Genomic DNA, 21,343 nt, shown 5'->3' with positions numbered 1-21,343 from the left:
GATTGGTGATGGACAGGCAGGCCTGGCGTGCTGCAGTCCACGGGGTCGCAGAGTTGGACACAACTGAGTGAATGAACTGAACTGAAGGCAATGTGGGAGCAGAGGCGGAGAGGTGGGGTGGGGAGATCCTCTCTCCTGCCTGGAACACCTCCCTAGCCCTGGCCCGAGGTTCTCATCCGAGGTTTCCTGCAGCTCTAAGTCACTCCATGTTCTGCCCTCCCTGACCACCAGTGTGACACACGAGGACAGTTTCCTACCACTAGAGGGCTTGGACCAGAAACAACCAACTCTTTTTTATTTCAAAGACAAAGAGATTCCTACCAAGACCACCTCATCTTTGCCATCTCACCATCACCCATGCAGAGGAACAGCTGGGCTGGCAGGCCAGATGCACAGTCCTCATTCCGGGGGGTCTGGGGCGCCACTTCTCAGGGCATGGGGTGAAAACGACCTCAGATATTCTAACGGTTTGTGGCTTTCCAGTGGCTCACAGTATGTAAACTGAAACAGAGAATACTGCAGTATTCGAATTTCACAGGGGAAATTAGGAAAGAAGTCTTAAGAAAATCTCTGGGCTTCCCTGGTAGTACAGTCTATAAGAATCCGCCTGTCAAAACAAACAAACAAAAAAAAGAATCCGCCTGTCAATGCAGGATACACGGGTTTGATCCCTGGTCCGGGAGGATTCCCCATGCTGCAGAGAACTAACCCCATGTGCTATTAACCACTGAATCCAACAAGCTGCAACTACTGAAGCCCACAACCCCGAGAGCCGGGGCTCCACAAGAGAAGCCAGTATAGCAAGAAGCTGGCACGCCGCGACCAGACAGTAGCCCGCCCCGGGCACGCTTCACAACTCGAGAAAAGCCCACCCAGCAACAAAGACCCAGCGCAGCCAAAAATAAGTAAAATTATTAAAAAATAATGATAAAAATGCTCCCTGGGGTGGAGGCTTGCAGGTAATAATGAGGAAAAACAAGAAAGGGTGAAAAACACTGGCCTTGGATCTGAGATGGGGAAAAATCAAGATTAAGAGGATTCACTCTCTCTCCTAGACAGATAGCTAGAATAATATTTTGTTCTGAGTCCTCAACAATCTCATTCCTGGGCCACAAGCCCCCTGCGTCCCACTACCCTGTGGTCTTGGGACTTGGGGTCACATCTTCCTTGTGTGGACGTTGGTAAGTGAGGTAGGGACCTCCATTAATCAAGGCAGAACCTACCTTTCCTGTGTTTGTGAAGATCCTTGCATTACTTTCTTCTCAACCTTTACCACTCTAACCATTTATAAGTGTATTTGTTTCCTTATGTGTTTTATTGTGTTCCCAATTTGAATGTGGGCTTCTCTAATTACTCAGACAATAAAGAATCCGCCTGCAATGCGGGAGACCTGGGTTTGATCCCTGGATTGGGAAGCTCCCCTGGAGGAAGGCATGGCAACCCGCTCCAGTATTCTTACCTGGAGAACCCCCATGAACAGAGGAGCCTGGTGGGGTATAGTCCATGGGGGTCACAAAGAGTCAGACATGATTGACTGGTTAAGCACAATTTGAATGCAAGCTCTTTGAGAGTGCAGTCTGCATCTTCACTGCTATGTTTCCAGAATTTAGAACACTACCTGGCACAGAGCAGGTACTCACTAAATATTTTCGGAATGAAGGAAACACAAAGTCACGTGTGTACAAGGTTCTTCTCTACAGGAATGTTCACATTGAAGGCAAGTTTAGTATTTATCGGACTTCCCTGCTGGCTCAGATGGTAAAGCGTCTGCCTACAATGTGGGAGACCCGGGTTCAATCCCTGGGTTGGGAAGATCTCCTGGAGAAGGAAATGGCAACCCCCTCCAGCATTCTTGCCTGGAAAATCCCATGGATGGAGGAGCCTGGTGGGCTACAGTCGAGGGGGTTGTAAAGAGTTGGACATGACTGAGCAGCTTCACTCAGTTCACTTAGTATTTATCAGCAGAGGACCACTTAATAAATGATGAGAAGTTCTACCATAGCCATAAAGATGGGCAGGTTTTTTACATCTGACTTTGGAAATACCTCCAAGATAAACTGTTTTGTGATAAAAGCAAAGTGAAAAACAGTATTCATGGTGTACAAGGATTTACACGAAAAGAGGGAAGAAATATGTCTACGCTCAAACTATTTCAGAGAGGATACAGACTACACCGCTGATGGTCCCTTCCAGGGATGGACACTGATTGGAAAAGAAGCCTTGACTGAGCACGTTCTGCATCTGGGGGGAGGTCGGGGGAGGGATAACCTGGACTGTGCTAGTGATTCAAAAAAGGTGAAAATTCCAAAACAGAAACATGAAGAGACAGTGATTATAAACCATTTTAAACCATGAGTCCCACATCAAGGCTTTCACCAAGGCCTCTTATCCTTCGGGAAATAAAAGCAGGAAGAAACAAAAAATACATTAATGTCCTTGCCACTTTGGCCGAAGGCTGTGTTACAAAATAACAGTAAGAGTCATGAAACTCTGTGGTCTGTACTGAATTTGAGGGTTGTTTGGAGGAAAAGTCCCTTAAAAGCCAGGTACTGACCACAACAAACACACAGCATCACATTTCGGCCCCGTCATCGTGGTGAGGCACTGGGTAATGGTGGTGGACTGTAGTTTGCAGTGATGGAAAACCCCAAGACTCAAGAATTTCTTTGTGGTTATCCGCACACATACTCTTGGGGCCTGATAAGAAACCAAGAAGGCAAAAATACCACATATTGTGAATTCAGAATCTTCCCAGTGATAAGCCTATGAAAAGGCCATAGGAAAAAAAAAAAATTAAACTTATATAACCTTTTATTTCCTGGGAAAAAGTTGGTTCATTTACAAAAACTGGCAAAGGAGATTGTGTGAATAGTAACTGTCTATTTTTATAAAGATAGGGAGAGAAATCAGAGAGAGAGCAGAGTAACCTTAAGAGAAGGAAACTTTTAGGACATATTTGGGCAAAACTAAACTTCCTTCCTGGGATTTCCCTGGTGGGCCAATAGTTAAGACTCTGCATTTCCACTGCAAGTGGGGGTGGGTTCAACCCCTGGAAGGGAAACTAAGATCCTGCCTGCCACATGCTGCAGCCAAAAAAATTTTTTTAAATAAATAAATAAAATATGCTCATGACAGAAATTTAAAAAGAAACATTTCCTTCTTGGACATCTCAACCAAGAACACCTACTCTCAGATATTTTTTTTTCCCATTTATTTTTATTAGTTGGAGGCTAATTACTTTACAACATTGCAGTGGTTTTTGTCATACATTGAAATGAATTAGCCATGGATTTACATGTATTCCCCATCCCGGTAACCCCTCCCACCTCCCTCTCCACCTGATCCCTCTGGGTCTTCCCAGTGCACCAGGACCGAGCACTTGTCTCATGCATCCAACCTGGGCTGGTGATCTGTTTCACCCTAGATAATATAACACCTACTCTCAGATATTTTAAGGTGCTGCTTCTGTGACGGAGATGGATCAGATTGCTTCACAGTTGTAGGATTCAGTCATTTTCCTTTTCTTTGCTAATTTCCCAGCTCTTTCAGGAATCCTTTTCATGGCTTTGGCAAACTTTTCATTGCAAACAGATATATAACAAAAACACCCCATGGGCAATGCAGTCAGCATGACACAATAATAATACGGGTGGAGAGACTTCTGGTATCACCTTCATAAGCCTCAGGTTTTTAAAAGAAGCTTTTCAAATCCATTATATAATCATTTCCTATTTATTTTACTGAGGTCCTATTGATTCCTCCACTCCCATTTACTCCCAACCCATTTCCTTTATCAATAAAGTTGAACTAACATCAGCTCTTTATGTGATTCAAGATTACACGAGGTGGAAGGGCATGTTTTAAAAAGTACATCTTTTCCATTTTATTAAGCATATAACACACTAAAACCCCTTTCAGGAGTGATGTTTGGTTGTGGTAAATACATGTGCTTTGCAAACAAACTGCTGTTTGCGTCCTTCCTTACAAACGGGCAGCTTCCCCTGTGAGCACACATATCAAGCCCACCAAGGAATCTGGGGTAAATCAGACAGGGGGTGGCTGAGGGCTACCATTCTGCACAATGTGCAAAAGTGATTTGCTTAAGCACATAAACTGTGATTAATACTGGCTTTTTGAAAAACAATCATTTTGCCTATAACTGCTTAAATGCTACCAGCCATTACACAAAGTGCCCTTGCAATTCCAGCCACTGGAAAAGGCTTCGTGAACGGTTTCCTCTGGGTGTACAAACACTCACACCTCCATGCCCTTATTTTTCTTTACCCCTGTAGAGCTTTGCTACAAAATGAAATGATCTTGTCATCTGTTTGTGGATAATAGCCTATCTTTTCTAGAAGGTATACTTTCTAAGGCGAGGCGACTCCTCTGTTTTGTTCACTAACCAATCAGATCCCAACACAGGAGCCAAGCAGCAGTTGTAGGTCTTGAGGCTCCAGGGCAGTTGCTGGCCGGCAGGTGTGGGCCTGGCGGTGGGGCGGGGCAGTGACTCAGCGGCGCAGCTCTGCAGATGGTACCCCCAGGACACCTACAACACCGACCTGCACATGCGCCTCTACCAACTAACGAGGGCGTAATCTGCTTGCTCTGTCATCCTGCATTACTTCCGACAGCCCCTCTTCACTGGCTTCTCTTTCTCCTCTGCAGACAGAAACAGTTCCTCTGAAAGTAAGGCTAATGCGAATCTGCTGACTTGCTCAGCACATTGGAAAATCCAATTAAAGTAATGAGGCAGCTCCCAGCCGTTCTGCCGAGGTTCCCTGGTATAAATTAGGTCTTCCGGCTCGTGTGTTAACTCCTTCCTGCCCTGCAGAGTGACTCACCACCGTGAAGCTGTTTTACCCTGGTGCCCGGGCATCAGGCCGTCTTCCAGGGCATTTAAGATCCGGAGGAAAGAGTTCTTGGCAGGAGCCGTGAGGCATGAGGCCATGCATCATTTCTGGCCTGTGGCTTTGGGAGAACCGCCTGACTTGCTGACTTGGCTCCCTGATTTGAAAATGGGTGTCCTGGCGCCTTCCTCTACGAGCCCGAGCCAGTGCGAGGGGACCAGGGCCTGACGCCAATGAAATTCTTGCTTCACCGCAGACACACAGGGTTGCCTGCTTCATTGGCGGCTCCTGAGAACTGTGCAAGGTGTCTTCAAATACTCTATTAAGTGGAGGCATCAAACCACAAACCAGGTCTGGCACTAAAGGCAATGAACTGCTTAGCTCACTGTCTTCTTAGAGGTATCGGAATGCTTTGACAACTACGATATACTATATACATGAATGAATAATCATTATCAGCTATTACTAACCTATTAAGCTGAGAGAAAGACTGAGGCAGAAAGAGAGGAGGGCGAAAGAAGAGGAGAGGGCTGGATGGCATCACTGATTCCATGGACACGAACTTGGGCAAACTCTGGGAGGGACAGGGAAGACTGGTGCGCTGCAAGTCCATGGGGTGGGAAAGAGTCGGACACAACTCGGCAACTGAACAACAAAAGCTAAACTTTAACTTGATTTGGTTGCATATGCATTAAGGGAAACAGATTCTGCTCAGAGGTGGAGGGGTGAGAGGTAATGATGCTCCCTCATCCACTGCTCAGGGCTCTTAAGTGCAACCCTCACAGCCACCAGAGTGCCCTGTGCTCACACGGCCAACCGGGGGATGTGCACTTGGCCAGGCTGTGCTTGGGCAAGGCATTCAAGGCCACTCCACACGCTGCCAAGGGGCCGAGACATGCGGACACTGCCTGCAATGCATGCAAAATGCCTGGCGCGACACAGACTCTTAATAATAAAATGTAACCCCGTTTATTTTCTTAGAATCCTTTACACATGAAAAGCTCAGCAGTAGTGGTGGGGAAAAAAACCTAATGATAGCATTTCAGATCCTGAAATAGGTCTTCTGAGGATCGAAGAGTGGAGGGGGAGACTCCTAAGTGTCCTTCGGATGACACCACTCTCTCTTCTGGTAAGTTTCAGGGTGGTTTCCCTGCCTCATCCTCATGGTAATGTACCCCGTTACACCCTGCTCTAAGCTAGGCAGCCTGAAACAGTTATTAAAATGACAGATGGCATTGTGTTTAACAGATGTTATCTAAAATCACTGGGGCTTGCCCAGATGGTGCCGTGGTAAAGACTCTGCCTGCCAATGCAGGAAACACAAGAGACCCAGGTTCGATCCCTGGGTCGGGAAGGTCCCCTGGAGGAGGAAATGGCAACCCACTCCAGTATTCTTGCCTGGAGAATTCCATGGACAGAGGAGCCTGGTCAACTACAGTCTAAAATTATTGCTTGAAACAACTCTGTTCAGATGAGTCTTGTTCTCACCCAATTAATGAGGAAACAGGCTGAGAGAGGTTAAGCCACCTGCCCAAGGTCAAACAGTAAGTAAAGGAGTTGGTCAGCATATTACTGAAGGTTTTCACTGACTCCAAAGGCCATTCTCTTGTGCTCTGCCATGCTGCTAGATTGAGATTTTAAGGTGATTATCAGATCACATCAACCACTGAACTGGTGAACCAGTTTAACAGTGAACTGGCTTCAAGTGCCCCCTCCCAGTGGAGGTCTGGCCCCCGCACAACATGTCCTAGGCTCCCCCACCAGTTCCCACTGGCCTTGGAGCACTCCAGGCCTCCTCCGTTTCTTGACCCATCACGTTCTCTCCTCGGGGCACCTGCTGGGCCTTCTGTCGGGACCACTCTTCCTCTGGCTGCTGGCAAAGCGGGCTTCCAGTCTCCAGACCACCGCCTCAGTGAGGTCCTGACCGGTCTAGCTCTGGACTGACCGCCTCTCCCTAACCTCCCATTGCTCTCAACCAGGCAGAACAGGTTCCCTTCAGGAGAGTCTGCATTCTAGAGTCAGTTGTGTGTTTTTTCACTTTCTAGAGCAAAGCTTCTCGAGGACAGGGGGCTCTGACTGTTTTGTCCACCACTGTGTCACATCAAGTCCTTAGCATAGACACAGTAAAATGCTTGTTGACTGAGTGAATGGATGAAGAAATGAGTTTGAACCCAGACTCCCTGCATTGGGAGCATGGAGTCTCAGCCACTGGGCCACCAGGGCAGTCCCTGGGCGGCTCTGCTTTAGGGAGTTGTAGGCTTCTTATGAAACGAAGCTTCTTAGGCTCCCATGTTGTACAAAACGGGAAAACATTTTCAAAATATATAAATAAATGAAGACTGGAGTTATAAAACAGCACTACAGTATGAGCCCAGTATTGCTTAAGTATTGTATGATATTTGGAAGGCAAAAGGAGAAGGGGACGGCAGAGGATGAGATGATTAGATAGCATCGCTGACTCAACGGACATGAATCTGAGCAAATTCCAGTAGCGAAGGACAGGGTTGCCTGGAATGCTGCAATTCATTAGGTTGCAAAGAGGTGGACATGACTCTAGTGAATGAACAACAACCATATGATAAGGACTAGTCACAGGAAAAAAAAGACATATGTATAGACAGAAAAAATGTCAGAAGCTAGCTAGCTAGCTAGCTAGTTCCCAACCCCTTAACAGTAGACTGTAAAGTGACTGGTGATTTTTATTTTACTCCTTTTCCCCCTGCATTTTTCAGGTTGTCAACAATGAACTGGTTATTACTTTTACATGTGTGTGTGTTAGTCACTCAGTTGTGCCCGACTCTTTGTGACCCCATGGGCTACAGCCCACCAGGCTCCTCTCTCCGTGAGATTTTCCAGGCAAGGATACTGGAGTGAGTCGCCATTTGCTTCTCCAGGGGATCTTCCCAACCCAGGGATCAAACTCCGGGTCTCCTGCACTGCAGGCAGATTCTTTACCAACTGGGCTATTACTTTTACATAGGCTGTTATTAAGAAGAAATTTGACACGGAAACACAAGAGGGCGATATAATCAACTTATAAGCAACTTATTTCTCATTTAACTTACTAAGATACAAAGCAGGTGGTGTGTATGAAAGTGAAAATAATTAATAAGGCAGTGTAACTGGATGAAAAATGCTGTATTGTCTCTTTAACGCTAGGGAGGGCTTCCCTGATGGGTCAGTGGTAAAGAATCTGCCTGCAATGGGTCGCAAAGATCCCCTGCAGAAGGAAATGGCAACCCACTCCAGTCCTCTTGCCTGGGAAATCCCATGGACAGAGGAGCCCAGCGGGCTAGAGTCCACAGGGTCGCAAAGAGCTGACCACGACTCAGCAACTAAACGATAGCAACCACAGAACACCAGGGAGCTCAGGCTCTCTGCTCAGGACAGCAACGCTCACTAGCGGTTCTCAGACTAGTCCTCGGACCAACAGCGTCAGACCAGCTGGGAACTCGTCAGAAACAAAATCTCCAATCTTATTTATCAGACTCTGCCGGGCAAGAGGGGACCAACAACCCTCTTTTAAACAAGCTTGCCTGGGAAGATCAATGCAAGGGCAAGTGTGGGCCCTGTGGCCTTAGCTGTTCAGAGAAGAAGAAAAACCAAAGTTCTGTTAGAGAAGAAAGCCCTACAGCTAGAGTTGTCCCTGGACCACTCGCCTAAGGCCTGAGGCGTAATTCCTATGAAGAGAGAACAGAGGTGAGTGAGAGGTGAGGAGGACCAAACTCCCACTTTAAGCTAAAGGGACTGGGAACGAGCAAGTCTGAATTTAAGCACAAAGTACAGTTTTACTGAAATTTTTGCAGAGAAAACTGGGTATGTGTAGGAGTGTCAGGGAATAAGAGAATACCTTAATGTAAAATAATGCAATTATATTTTGTCTAATTCAATTTAAGTAAATGACGGGTTTGATTTAACATCATTTCCTACATCAAGAGTGAAACTAAAAGCACGATTTTCCTTTGCATTATGTGATTTCATCTGAGGACAAATAGTGAGAAAAGGGAGGGGAGGGCAGCCAGGATTTACAAAATCGAGATAAATGAGAAAGCAAAAGAAAAAGCCTGTATAGGTTTTGGTTTAGAGAGTCAGGCCGACCCTAAGGGCTTCTTTACTGTGCTTGAGATGATTAATCAGTTAGTTCGTGGTCAACCTTCAGACCTTTAATTTCATTTCCATGCATGTCATCTATAATCTGCTATGTTTAAACAAGAACAAAACCATAATGAAACTGACATCGAATCACATTTTCCTTGCCTTCCTTGAACATCTTTATCATACATTAGGGGACATGCTTTACAACAAACTTTTACTTAGGAAGAACCTTGTCAAGGCAGTTTAAGAAACTGATAAACATGTCCCAGCACACAGGGCTTACCACATACCGGGAGGACAAGGCAAGGCCCCTCAGCAGACAGGTTCTGTCTTCATTTCACTGGGCAGAAAACAGGCATCCCCTGCGCGCTCTGCCTGGACCGCCCTGCTCTCACGGCTTCGTCCACATCTTACATGTTTCAGGATTCACTCCACTTGATCCTCATTGAGTATTTCAGAATTCAAAGAATTTCTCTAACTCAGGGGTCCCCCAAACCCTGGGCCATGGACTGGCACCAGGCCACACCGCAAGAGGTGAGCCACAAGCTCGTGAGTGAAGCTTCATTGGTACTTACAGCAACTGCTCACTAATACCACTTGAGCTCCGCTTTCTCTCAGGTCAGCCCAGGTGACGTATTTCAAGGCCACCCCTGAAGAAAAAGGACCTTCCTACACATGCCTGTGATGTTAAGCGCTGCTAAGAAACCAAATAAAAGTTTTCTCTACTTGTAGGAAACAAAAGACAGGAAGTTTTAAAAAATCTGGTCCTAAACCCATATCCACCTTTCCCTAGAGAATGAAGTAGTGCTTCAGTTTAAACTACTAAAAGATTCTGTATAAGCAACCTCTTAAACAGAAGGTGACAGTCAAGCTTAGCACGGAGGCCAGAACAGAGCAGACACTTAGTAAATGTTGGCTGAGTCGAGGCCACGTTTTTAGAAAGTCTTTTATTTTCTTTCTTTTTAAAAATACTGAAGTATTGGTATTCTCTAAATCTAAGTATCAGGTGTATCAACCGATGCTTACTGTTGCGCAATGTTTCTATTTAAAGAAAAGGGCCTCTGCAAGCCTGAGACTAGTTTCACAAAACATTTATTAATTATTTGAGGCTCAGGTCAAGGGTCTCTCTTCTGGGACGCCTTTCTGGGTCTCCTTGCTTGCTGGATGAATGGGTGAGGGAGTAAGTGAGTGAATAAAGGAATCTGTCTCTGGTGACCTAGCTTGGGAAACAGCAGAGCAGAGATCTGAACTCAGTTGTAACTGACTTCAAAGTTGTGCTATGCCTGCCAGCTCTCTGAACTTCCAATTTCTCAACCCGGCCCAATAAAAGGGCCATTCACTCTGAGTGGAAGACAGAGTCAGCTACTGGTTCCAGACGAAATCAGGAGGCTGTTTCTTCTGGTTTAAACCTCAAGGTACCGCAGGCAGGGGAATCCTCTAAGATAAAGAGACAATGCATAAAGAAAGAGACTTAAAATACTCGAAAACCATTCACTGAAATGCAACTAAGAAAGAAATTCTAGAAGAGTAGACGTGAAATGGAGAAGAAAATGAAAACAAACCGGACAGATGAAATGGACCCGATCCAGCAACACATCTCAGGCAGCATTTCTCAAGGCGGGTGCATGGGGAGAAGCTAATGCTTCTTACAGGACAAGAAAGTTGGTGGTCAAGTAAGTTAGGAAAGCACTGGACCGGTCTCTTTCATTGCACAATGTCTCTAGCCTTTGAAATATACATGTGCGCAGTAAATCTGCAAGGGTATTAATTATGTGGTGCTTCTCAATCCAGAACTCAAGGCCTGGGATTCGTGTTTCAAGGAAAACTTAGGGAAAGTTGCCCGCTTCCAGGCAAGACGGAAGCAGACGCACTGGGCCCAGCCTGGCCACTGAGCACAAGGGCTTACGGGGTGCACACCTCAGGTACCAGGGAGCCCACATGGCAGCCTGCCCCCTCACCTGCCCATCCGGGAGAAGACTGGCAGTGCTGCCCAGCAGCTCTGCCCCCCGGTCTGGGCTGGACGGGGTGGTGTCATCTGAGGGCCACAGAAAGTGGAGGTGGGGGGCAAATGCAGGCACCATTCCGCAGAGGAGTCCAAGCCAGTTCAAGACAGAACATTTAATGTGAAGCAAGAAGAATGCAGAATGCAGATAGGAGGCCGTGCCTGGGATGGCAATGGGAATCTAGGGAGAGGGGAAAGAGGCAAAGAAGCGGGTGCAAGGCGGGACTGGCTGAATTTTCTGAGCCAAGGAGAGTTATCTGCATTTGCTTTTCACCAAGCAACTCCAGATTCGGGCTGGAGAAGGTAGTCTGGAGGGTTCTGGGACTAAAATCATGCAGCCAGAAGGCTGATGATTATCTCAAAAACAGTGTATACCTTACTCTTGCAACATCCATGCCACTATTTCATTTGCTATTCTTTAAGTCTATACTTTTTACTTAAATAGAAGTGCAAATGTTAGTCACTCAGTCGTGTCCGACCCTTTGCGACCCCACGGAGGCCAGGCTCCTCTGTCTATGGGATTCTCCACGCAAGAATACTGGAGTGGGTTGCCATTCCCTTTTCCAGGGGATCTTTCCTGACCCAGGGATCAAACCTGGGATCTCCTGCATTGCAGGCAGATTCTTTCACTGAGCCACCAGGGAAGCCTTTACTTAAATAAGTTAAAAGTAAACTTCAAGTTATGTCCATATCCTCTGAGAGGCAGGCAGTCCCGGGAACTGCTTAAAAGCACAGAGTGGGGAGCAGACTGCCTCGGTTTGCATGCTGGCTCCACCATCCACTTGGCGCTCTGGGCCTCGATTTTCTGTCTGAGTTCAGTAAGGATGATCCTGGCTGCTACCTGGTGGGGCCCATGTGAGGAGCGAAGCGGGCTCTATCTAGATGGGGCACAACACTCTCACCACATCTGAACAGTACTGCTCACCATATCCTCCGTTTGCTCTTTCCGCTCCCTGGTCCCCTGTAAATGGGCCAGGAGCACAGTTTAAACCGCAGGACTAACCCATCAGGGAAAGCTGAGACAAGGCTCCATGTGAGTCTCCTCGGCACAGAGCGGGCGGAGCAGCCTCTCTGTGCCCTGGTCTCTGCAGCGATGGGGCAGGAGGGGAAAGTAAAGCTTTGCTGTGTTAAGCGGTGGACACGTGGGAGCTAAGTTTATTACTGCAGCACATCCTTGCCTGTCCTAGCTGACACACCATGCAAAGTGACTAAGAAACAGGGCCTGGCATTTAGTGCCCACACTATACAACACTGGTTGTCACCACTATTTGTACAGACAAAAAATTAACCACAAAAATAATGAAACCTTTGCATGCCTGAAAGCTTGGAGGATAAGATCAGATCCATCTTGATTTAAAAGAGATGCTCAGAAGCAAAATGTTAGGGACATGCTAAAGCATGGGGCACGAGCAGAGACTCCCCTGCTCCACCCTCAGCCCTCTGCTCTGGCAAACGAACCCCTTCTCAACAAATGCCAATTCCACCCACTTGGGGTCACCAAGAGTCGGACATGACTGAGCGACTTCACTTTCACGCATTGGAGAAGGAAATGGCCACCCACTCCAGCGTTCTTGCCTGGAGAATCCCAGGGACGGGGGAGCCTGGTGGGCTGTCGTCTATGGGGTCGCACAGACTCGGCCACAACTGAAGTGACTTAGCAGCAGCAACCATCCTCCTTCCTCTTTTCCTCCTTTTCCTTCCTTCTCTTGTAGACCCACAGCTCTAAAAACCTGTCTTTTTCAGCATCAAAATGCTGTTCTGTGAATCTCTTTCAAGTTAACACTTGACAGCCACATAACCACAAACACACACATTCTAAATGAAAAGTGTTATTCACTGCATGTAGCATTCACAAGAAGGAAACCAATACTGTTTCAATGCATTCTTTGAAATTCTTATCTAAAACACTTTTAATGTAAATCTTGGGGGAAAAAAAGAAAAGCATGTTAAATTGGGCCAGAGGCTATCAGGATCTCTATACACTGGATATATTTAAGACAAGGTACGCCTGTACTGAGTGTATAATTCAAATCCTACGCAGAGAATGATGCTTCAGTTATACAGTGAAGTACTAGGGAACCTGTGGATGTGGATTCTGCAGTTTTATTTGTCTGATCATGGAGAGCTAACAAGCTTTAAAAGAAAGTGTGCAAAATGTATGAGCAGCATGAGGTTTAAAAAAACCAAAACTTACTCGGTTAGCCAGAAAGTTCGTTTGAGGTTTTCTCTAACACCTTATCCGAACAAACTTTCTGGCCAACCCAATATCTGGCATCAAAACCTGACCTGACCTGAATGCACTTGGTGGTTAGGTTGGAGTTGACCTGAGGCGGGACTTCTCATTTATCCTACTTCATGTAACTGTTCACCCGAGGAGACACCAGGGGGCGCTGCACAACACTGCATCTAGCAGAGGCACCCTGCCAGCTCTTCTGGAATCTGCAAAAAGTCTGCATCTGGGAAAACATCCAGCCCCAAGAGTTCCGGCTAAGAGCCCGTGGAGCTGTCTCTTCCTCTTTCACACACACACACACACACGTGTGTGTGTATAAATTATCAGTATCTCTGTGTATAAATCTGTGAAACACTTTCAAAGGACAGACTATAATATTAGTATTCCCAGAAGTTAAGAATTATGTAATGATCTTTATCTTCTTATTTAGAATCTCCCATGTTTCCCTCATTTTTATAGTAAACACACACAACTTTTATAATAGAAAGCAAAAAGAAAACCTCCCCCCTTTCACCCACCCTCCCCCATACAGACAGCTCTCATGTCATGAAATGTCCCACAATACTAGTCAGTGGTGAGGCATGTCAGGACGTGAGGGGAAGTCTGGCAGATCAAAACCTTAAATCTTCCAATTATGGATTACCATTTTGCAAAATGATTTTTGCAAATGATTTTTTTTTTTTGGTCATGCCACATAGCATGTGGGATGTTAGTTCCCCAACCGGGGATCAAACCTGTGGCACCTGCAGTGAAAGGGTGGCGTTCAAACCAGTGAAGCGCAAGGCAACTCCCCAAATGATGAGGTTTCAAACATGTATTATCCTGGGACTTCCCTGGCAGTCCAGTGGTTAAGACTCCATGCTTCCAACACAGGGGGCATGGGTTGGATCCCTGGTTGGGAACTAACATTCTGTACGCTGTGTGGCATGGCCGAAAACAAAATAAAAATTTTAAAACATATAATTCAGAGCACTCAGGGGCTACCAATTACATTGAGGATACCCAGGCTTTCAGTGCTTTTCCACATTTTAAAAAACTTGAGAAATAATCCATTTGCTGCGAGTCTAGATGCAATCTGCACATTTCTAACTATTCTCGTTTGAAGGGGAAGAAAAGAAGGAAAATTAAAAATTAAAAAAATCCTTAATCCAAACCATAATGCCCTACAGTCAGAGATTGCAAACAGGAAATGCTACGCAGCTGGAGAAACCTTTGCTTGCTTCAGTAGCTCTGAAGCAATAACTGCCCTCTAACTGATAAAAGAGGCTTGGGCTCTTATGCAAGCTCCAGAATCGTCCAGAGGCACACACAGTCCTGGCTGGACTGGAATCCTCCTGGGCACCTCCGACAATTTCAAAAGAGCTTCTCCATTTATTTCTATAACTGCTGCTACATCGGGGCTCTTGGGATACGGTTTAAATGGTTTGCCTCTGCCCACTGAGAATCTATTTCAATCCACCAATTACTCCTTTCCTGTCCCATTTTTGTGGTTTTGTAATTAAATGGATGCAGGGTTCTGTTGACTCCTTCGCTTCTTTGTCAGGATCAGAGGATGATGGCCTGACGCTGGGTATAAGCAAACCCAGCGTGGTTTAGCAAGTGATGACGTTACAGAAAAAAAGAAAAAGGCACACAAAAAGACTGAACCTAATTCTGGTACTGTATACTCAATCAAATGAAAAGTAAAAAAAATCTAGGAACAGCTGAAAACTCAAGAGCACCCAGTTTTTCTTCTTCTTTTTTTCCTTACAAGGAAGCGTTAGTTATTCATACATTAGCTGAAGGGCATTTAAAGTAGAAAGGAATCGAATGTGTAAAGACACGGAAGCAAGGAACAGCCAAAGTTCCAGTAACAACAAAATAATCTGCTGTGTCCGGAGCTGACTTAGATTAGGAAAGTTTTGGTTTTTTTCTTTTTTTGTCACTTCCTCTTCATTTTCTTCTTTTAAAAAAGCTATTTATTTTTAATTGGAGGATGCTTGCTTTCCTATGTTGTGTTGGCTTCTGCATACATCAACATGAATCAAGCTGCGTGTGTCCCTTTTGGAAGGCATCAGAAGGATGAGTTCAGAGAGACTGAACTCTTTGAATATTTCTAATAATTTAAAAAACTGCTACTATCTACAAAGCAGACTATGAACCAAACCTACAAAAGATACTTCGCAGGAAAGCTCATGCACTTAAAACCTCACCACAAAGGCATTAAAAGTGTCAACAAAACAGATCACGACCACGGTTCTCTGATCCCTCATCACCAAGGGCAGCACTCCCAAGACACAGCCAAGCGTGATGAGGGGATTCACTGCCGGGAGGACACAGCCAATCGCTTCACCTTGTGAGCGCGGTGACCACACAGAGGTCGTTAGCTAGAGGAACAATTTGAACGACACAATCTAGTTTAGACAATTTATAAGAGTCAAAAGCAAGTAGGAAGTGGTCCATAGGAACAGCAGAGAGGTTAGAGTTTGGTTTCTGGTCTGTGCATTTGTTTTATTCTGAAATTAATGTTATACAATGAGAGCTATATTATTGAAGATTTTCTCCAAGGATAGCTGTATTATTAAAGACTTTCCCCAACTTTCTCTCCCTAACCATCTGTTCATCTACATTTTAATTAACCTTATTAAAATGAAGAAAAATTACAGGCTCACAAAAAGTTGCAAAAAGGCCGTTTTCCTTTAAGAAAGTCCACAATGAAACAGTAGAAAAGCTTGATTTTTACTACATACCGACCCTTGAGTATACCTTTTTAATATTCTGTTTGATGAAACAGGATGCATAGGATGTAAAGAACTCCCAAGGTGCACCAAAATATGATAGCCATCTTGAGAAATGCAGTTTCTCAAGTTGCTAGTTGAACTAGCTGGTTTTGTCAGTTTTCTAGTGGAATACTACTTTTTTCCCATAAAAGAGTGACTGACGAAATGTGGTATTGAAACCTGGGTATTTGGCAAACATTTTTTATAATCAATTACTCATCACTACAAGGTAAACAAGTGGCAGCATTTGTTGCTAATGATAAAACTTGCAGAGAAAAGCTAAAATTTTTGAAAAGACTCTGCCACCATGGACTTGACACTTTCCATCCAGATCCTTAAACTTATATGGTGTCAAATTCATATTGCTTCTAACTTTTTTAAGGAATCATAATCTTGTTTTGACATAGTATCAAAGAAAAATACTGATAATTACCTGCAAAGGGTCTTAAAGTACTTTTCTCTGTAATTTTTTTGTCTACGTCAACTAAAAAACATATCACAACAAAGGAATTAATAATTTTTAAAAAATGCCTCAGTTTTAGATTCTAAGATAGTAAACAGGGATAGGAATATTCCACATAAACACAAACTCTTGGTGGCCTCAATCATTTTTAACATTAGGATCCTAACACCCAAAAGTTTTAGAACTGCTAGCTAAGACTCTTCCAATATAATATATATTTATAATTCAGTAATGAGGGAAGGCCTTCCCTGGTGGCTCAGATGATAAAGAATCACCTGCAATGTGGGAGACCCAGATTTAATCCCTGGGTTGGGAAGATCCCCCGGAGGAAGGCATGGCAACCCACTCCAGTATTTTTGCCTGGAGAATCCCATGGACAGAGCAGCTTGGTGGGCCACTGTCCATGGGGTTGCAGAGTCGGACACGACTGAGCGACTAAGCAGAAGCACAATGAGGGAAACCAGAGGGAGAAAGTAGAGAAGAAAGTGTCACCCTCTGCAAGCTGGAGAGAAAGGAGCTGGATGGCAGCTGGTGCAGGTTCCCGTCATGGTGTCAGATGGGCCGTTAGCGCCCACAGTCTACTGTGCTCACGCGCAGTCAGTCGCGTCCTATTCTTCGCGACCCCACGGACTATAGCCCGCCAGGCTCCTCTGTCCGTGGGATTTTCCAGACAAGAATACTGCCGTTTCCTCCTCCGGGTCAACAGTCTACAGAGGCAGTGTTACCACTTTGATAATTCACGGAGGCAGCACTGTTGAATCCATGTGCGGGATCCTTAGGGAATTGAAGCTTAAATCCTAATTCCACTACTTTCCGGCATGTTATTTTCTGAAGATTTGATGTACTTATCTGTAAAGTGGGACATGACCGCCCACTCTTGCCATTACACTGGGAGCTGCCATGAAGATCAAGTGGTGGTTTACTCAGCCATGTCCAACTCTTGCAACCCCATGGACAGCAGCCCGTCAGGCTCCTCTGTCCATGGGGTTCTCCAGGCAAGAATATTGGAGTGGGTTGCCATTTCCTTCTCCAGGGGATCTTCCCAACCCTGGGCTCGTGCACTGCAGGCAGATTCTTCACCAACTGAGCTACAAGGGAAGCTCAAGAGAGACAATGTAAACAATAGTAACAAAAAACAGTAATAAAAGCAGGTAAGCGTTCAATGAATTTCATCCGTCAGGTATCATGCTTGGTGATTTGCCTCCAGGATCTCAATGGAGTCTCATTACTATCAAGACACAATTTAGATACCATCATTTCTTTTTACAGATAAGGAAACTAGCATTAGCAAAAAGTTAAGTGACCTGCCTTTGGCTAGAAAACTGGGCCCGGGGACTCCAGGCCAGATTGTGACCAAAACCTATGTTCTTCCCATTGCTTAACATGGCACAGCCTCTCCCATCCTGCATTAAGAAGTAAGAGACCTTTTTATAAAAACCCCTTTCAACAATTCCTCGGAGGTCCAGGGGTTGGGACTTGGCGCTTGCTTGATCACTGCTGCTTGATCTCTGGTTGGCAGACTGAGATCCTGAAAGCCATGAGGCACAGTGAAACACAAATAAACAAACAAAACAAGCTCCTATGTGGGGGGCGTGGGGGGGCAAGACGAAGCTACTTAAAGCTGGCTTGGGGCGTGATCAGTATGAGGTCGCAGGACCATCAGCTGCAACTGCCATCTACTCTGCAGCCCTCAGACTTCTGTTAGCTCAAAGGGAGAAGCTGGCTGATAAAAGCCAGCCTCAGCCCATGTGACACTGACACCAACATCTGCGATTTTCACATAACATCTCACTTGATCATTCTACCTTCCACAATCACCACAAGTATGGAGAAACAAAAATTTAAACGGTGACTCAGAGAGTCACCAGCCCTTAGTGAGCTGATGTTTTTCAGAACCAGCCCTACAGAACCTCCCAAACACAATACACTTGTTGTATAGACTGCTTAAAGTCATATCTAGATTCAGTTTGTTAAAAGCAGAATGCTAGCCCTGACTCTAAAATCTATCCTTTTTCCCCCATAAAAACTGTTTAAATATAAATTATGGAAATACCCATTAAAAGCAATCTCCTAGTTAGAAAATAACATTTTCCAGGGTTGACCATAGACTCCAGCACAAAAGACATTTGGGTATTTGCTGGTTGAACTGAGGATACAATTTAGAAGTCTAAAAAAATGCCAACATATCTTCTTTCATCTTACTTTCTACATTATCCATTATTGTTTAAGTTTTCCCGCTTTCATAACTAGCCTAAGTGAGTACGACTTCCAGCAATCTCCTGAGAAAAACAGGTTCCCAGGGGTGCTCCCTCCAAACTCATGAGGGGACTGAAGGTGCTGCAACCAACCCCCCCTCCCCGCGGGGCTTGGCTCCCCCTGCTCCCCCTGCTCTGAGGCGTGGCCCCGTCCATCCTCCAGGTCCCCTCTTCCCTTTCCTCTGAGACAGAAAAAGGGAAGCAGAAGCTGCTGGCTCCTGTCAGGCTGTGCAGACTCCCGGTTTCTGAATACTGATTTTATTCAGTCAGAATAGTGTTCCCCTAGTAACCGGCTATGGCACACACTGATCCTTCTATCTGCTCCCTCAGTGGAAATGCCACCACCTTCGCCATCTGTTTTTTATTTGGCAGCATGGCAAGGCGTGAAGGATCTCAGTTCCCCAACCAGAGATTGAGCCCAGGCCACGGCACTGAAAGCCCAGAATCCTAATCACTAAGCCTCCAGGGGGGCTTCTCTGTGCCTCAGCTGGTAAGAATCCGCCTGCAACGCGGGAGACCTGGGTTCAATCCCAGGGTTGGAAAGATCCCCTGGAGAAGGAAAGGCTACCCACTCCAGTATTCTGGCCTGGAGAATTCCATGGACTATATAGTCCATGGGGTCGCAAAGAGTCAGACACGACTGAACAACTTTTACTTTTCTTTCAAGCTACCAGGGAGCTCCCTGCCACCACCTTCTTGTTTGGGAAAATGATTTTGTTTTGTTTTGAATTAACCGAATGAAACCTTCCAGCAATTTCTTTTGATTTGTTTCTTAGACTTCTGGAAGGAGGAGGCCTGCAGTGTGGGGTATGTTTAGGGAAAGAAGACGCCCAGAGCAGGTGGTGTGGAAAGGCTGGGAAGCACATGGATGCAGAGCCGGCATGCGGGGTCACGTCTGCTTACTGACAGCACGCCTGAACAAGGCGCTGGCATGCCGCGCCTCAGGTTCCTCACCTGGACACAAGGCATAACAACCACCACTGTGTCGTTCACTGAGAAACCCACAGGAAGCCCACTGCTGGGCTCCTCAGAGTGCCCACAACGTGTCAGCGGTGGGACTTCCCCGGTGGTGCAGTGGTTCAGAACCGCCTGCCAATGCAGGGGCCAGGGGTTTGATCCCTGGTTTGGGAAGATCCCACTCGCTGCAGGGCAGAGAAGCCTGTGTGCCACAACTACTGAGCCAGCAAGTCGCAAATACCGAAGTCCATACGCGGCAACGAAGACCTACTGCAGCCAACACAGAAGATGCACAGATCTCAAAAAATATGCATCAGTTGTTTCTGCACAGAGGTAAGGAAACGAAGATGACGACTGAATGGCAACTGATGGCACTGAATCCACACAGGAATCTCTTCGCTGAAGGCACCTACAGGACAGGGAAGTGTGGAGATGAACTGGCCCAGGAAATGTGGACGTGATGGCTACTGACTTAAACCAAACATATTTTGTCTCCTGGAAACTAAAGGTTAGCAAGATATTCCTGTGAAAACGCCCATCTCGGGGAAAACAGAACTTCCTCCCGAGGCTGGAGCCTTTTCCCAGCTATGACCAAAGGGAAATGTCAGAGTCTTGTTTCACTTCCTTTCTTCCCACCACAGCACCTTAGGCAGGCAATGCCCCGAGGAAGAAGAAATGGGAGGCCCTATCTGAACAGGAGAGATTTAAATGATCTCAGAATTACAGAAATATCATGGGTTTGTCAAATAAACTCCAAAGCGTAGGAACACAAAGGCCCTGCAGTCAAAATTATCCTTTCTCCAGTTTCTGAAGACGTATTTCTATTTTCAACCTTTATTTTCTTTATGATTAGTTGTCACTGTATAAGAATAATTCAGTGGCATGAAACTATCAATTAAAATTAAGTTGTCAGGATGACAGACACATACATATATTCATCTAGTGGGACAGGAAAAAGAAGAATTTGATTGGTCAAATTATCCAGTTAATTTACTATAGAAGGGTTGTCTTTATTTTACAATAGAGTGTAATCATCTGTAAGGTAGCCGTTTGTACCAAGTAGATTTGCGACAAGCGTCTCAGGTAAGACCACAGAGGTCTGTTTGATTTGAGTGAGTAACTCAGGATCAAGGCATTTTAAGCTTGAGTTCTGGGTCTTGAAAGGAGGCAAAGACACAATGCTGAGAGACTGGGGAGATGAAGAGGAGGAAACAGCTCCTCTGTTTCAAGAAGGAGCCAACAAAATTATGATATAGTTTTCCTTTGGCATCCTTCAACCTCCCACCGCCCCACCTCTTGGGACTTGGGAATAGAGGCTTGATTAAATTAACCCATACACAGCTGCGGTGGTCCTTCTAGACAGAATGCAGTGTGAGGGTGAGGGAGGGTGGTGTGCGCAACGTGGGAACAGCCAGACAACACTGCCTGGCCAGGGGCTCTCCCGCCCACATGCTCTGGGCTTCCCTGATGGCTCAGGGGTAAAGAATCTGCCTGCAACCCAGGAGACACAGGTTCAATACCCGGAGTACAGAAGATGCAATGGAAAAGGAAATGGCAACCCACTCCAGTGTTCTTGCCTGGGAAATCCCATGGACAGAGGAGCCTGGCCGGCTATAGTCCATGGGGTTGCAAAGAGTTGGACATGACTTGATGACTAAACAACAAATCTCATACTCATGTCTGCTCCTAGGTCCTCCAGTGTCTTAAGATTTTTAGGGATTCTTCTTGTCAT

At 45.7% G+C, this 21,343-nt stretch overlaps 1 protein-coding gene across 4 annotated transcripts in view; it reads right to left on the bottom strand.

Moving 5' to 3' along the window:
- Positions 1–21,343, bottom strand: part of ASAP1 (ArfGAP with SH3 domain, ankyrin repeat and PH domain 1) — a 329,862-nt gene that overhangs the window by 85,437 nt on the left and 223,082 nt on the right. The gene's annotated exons all lie outside the window — the stretch shown is intronic.

This window comes from Odocoileus virginianus, chromosome 15 (genome assembly GCF_023699985.2).
Source record: "Odocoileus virginianus isolate 20LAN1187 ecotype Illinois chromosome 15, Ovbor_1.2, whole genome shotgun sequence".
Taxonomy (NCBI): Eukaryota; Metazoa; Chordata; class Mammalia; order Artiodactyla; family Cervidae; genus Odocoileus; species Odocoileus virginianus.
This window is presented reverse-complemented; position numbering and strand designations above follow the sequence as displayed.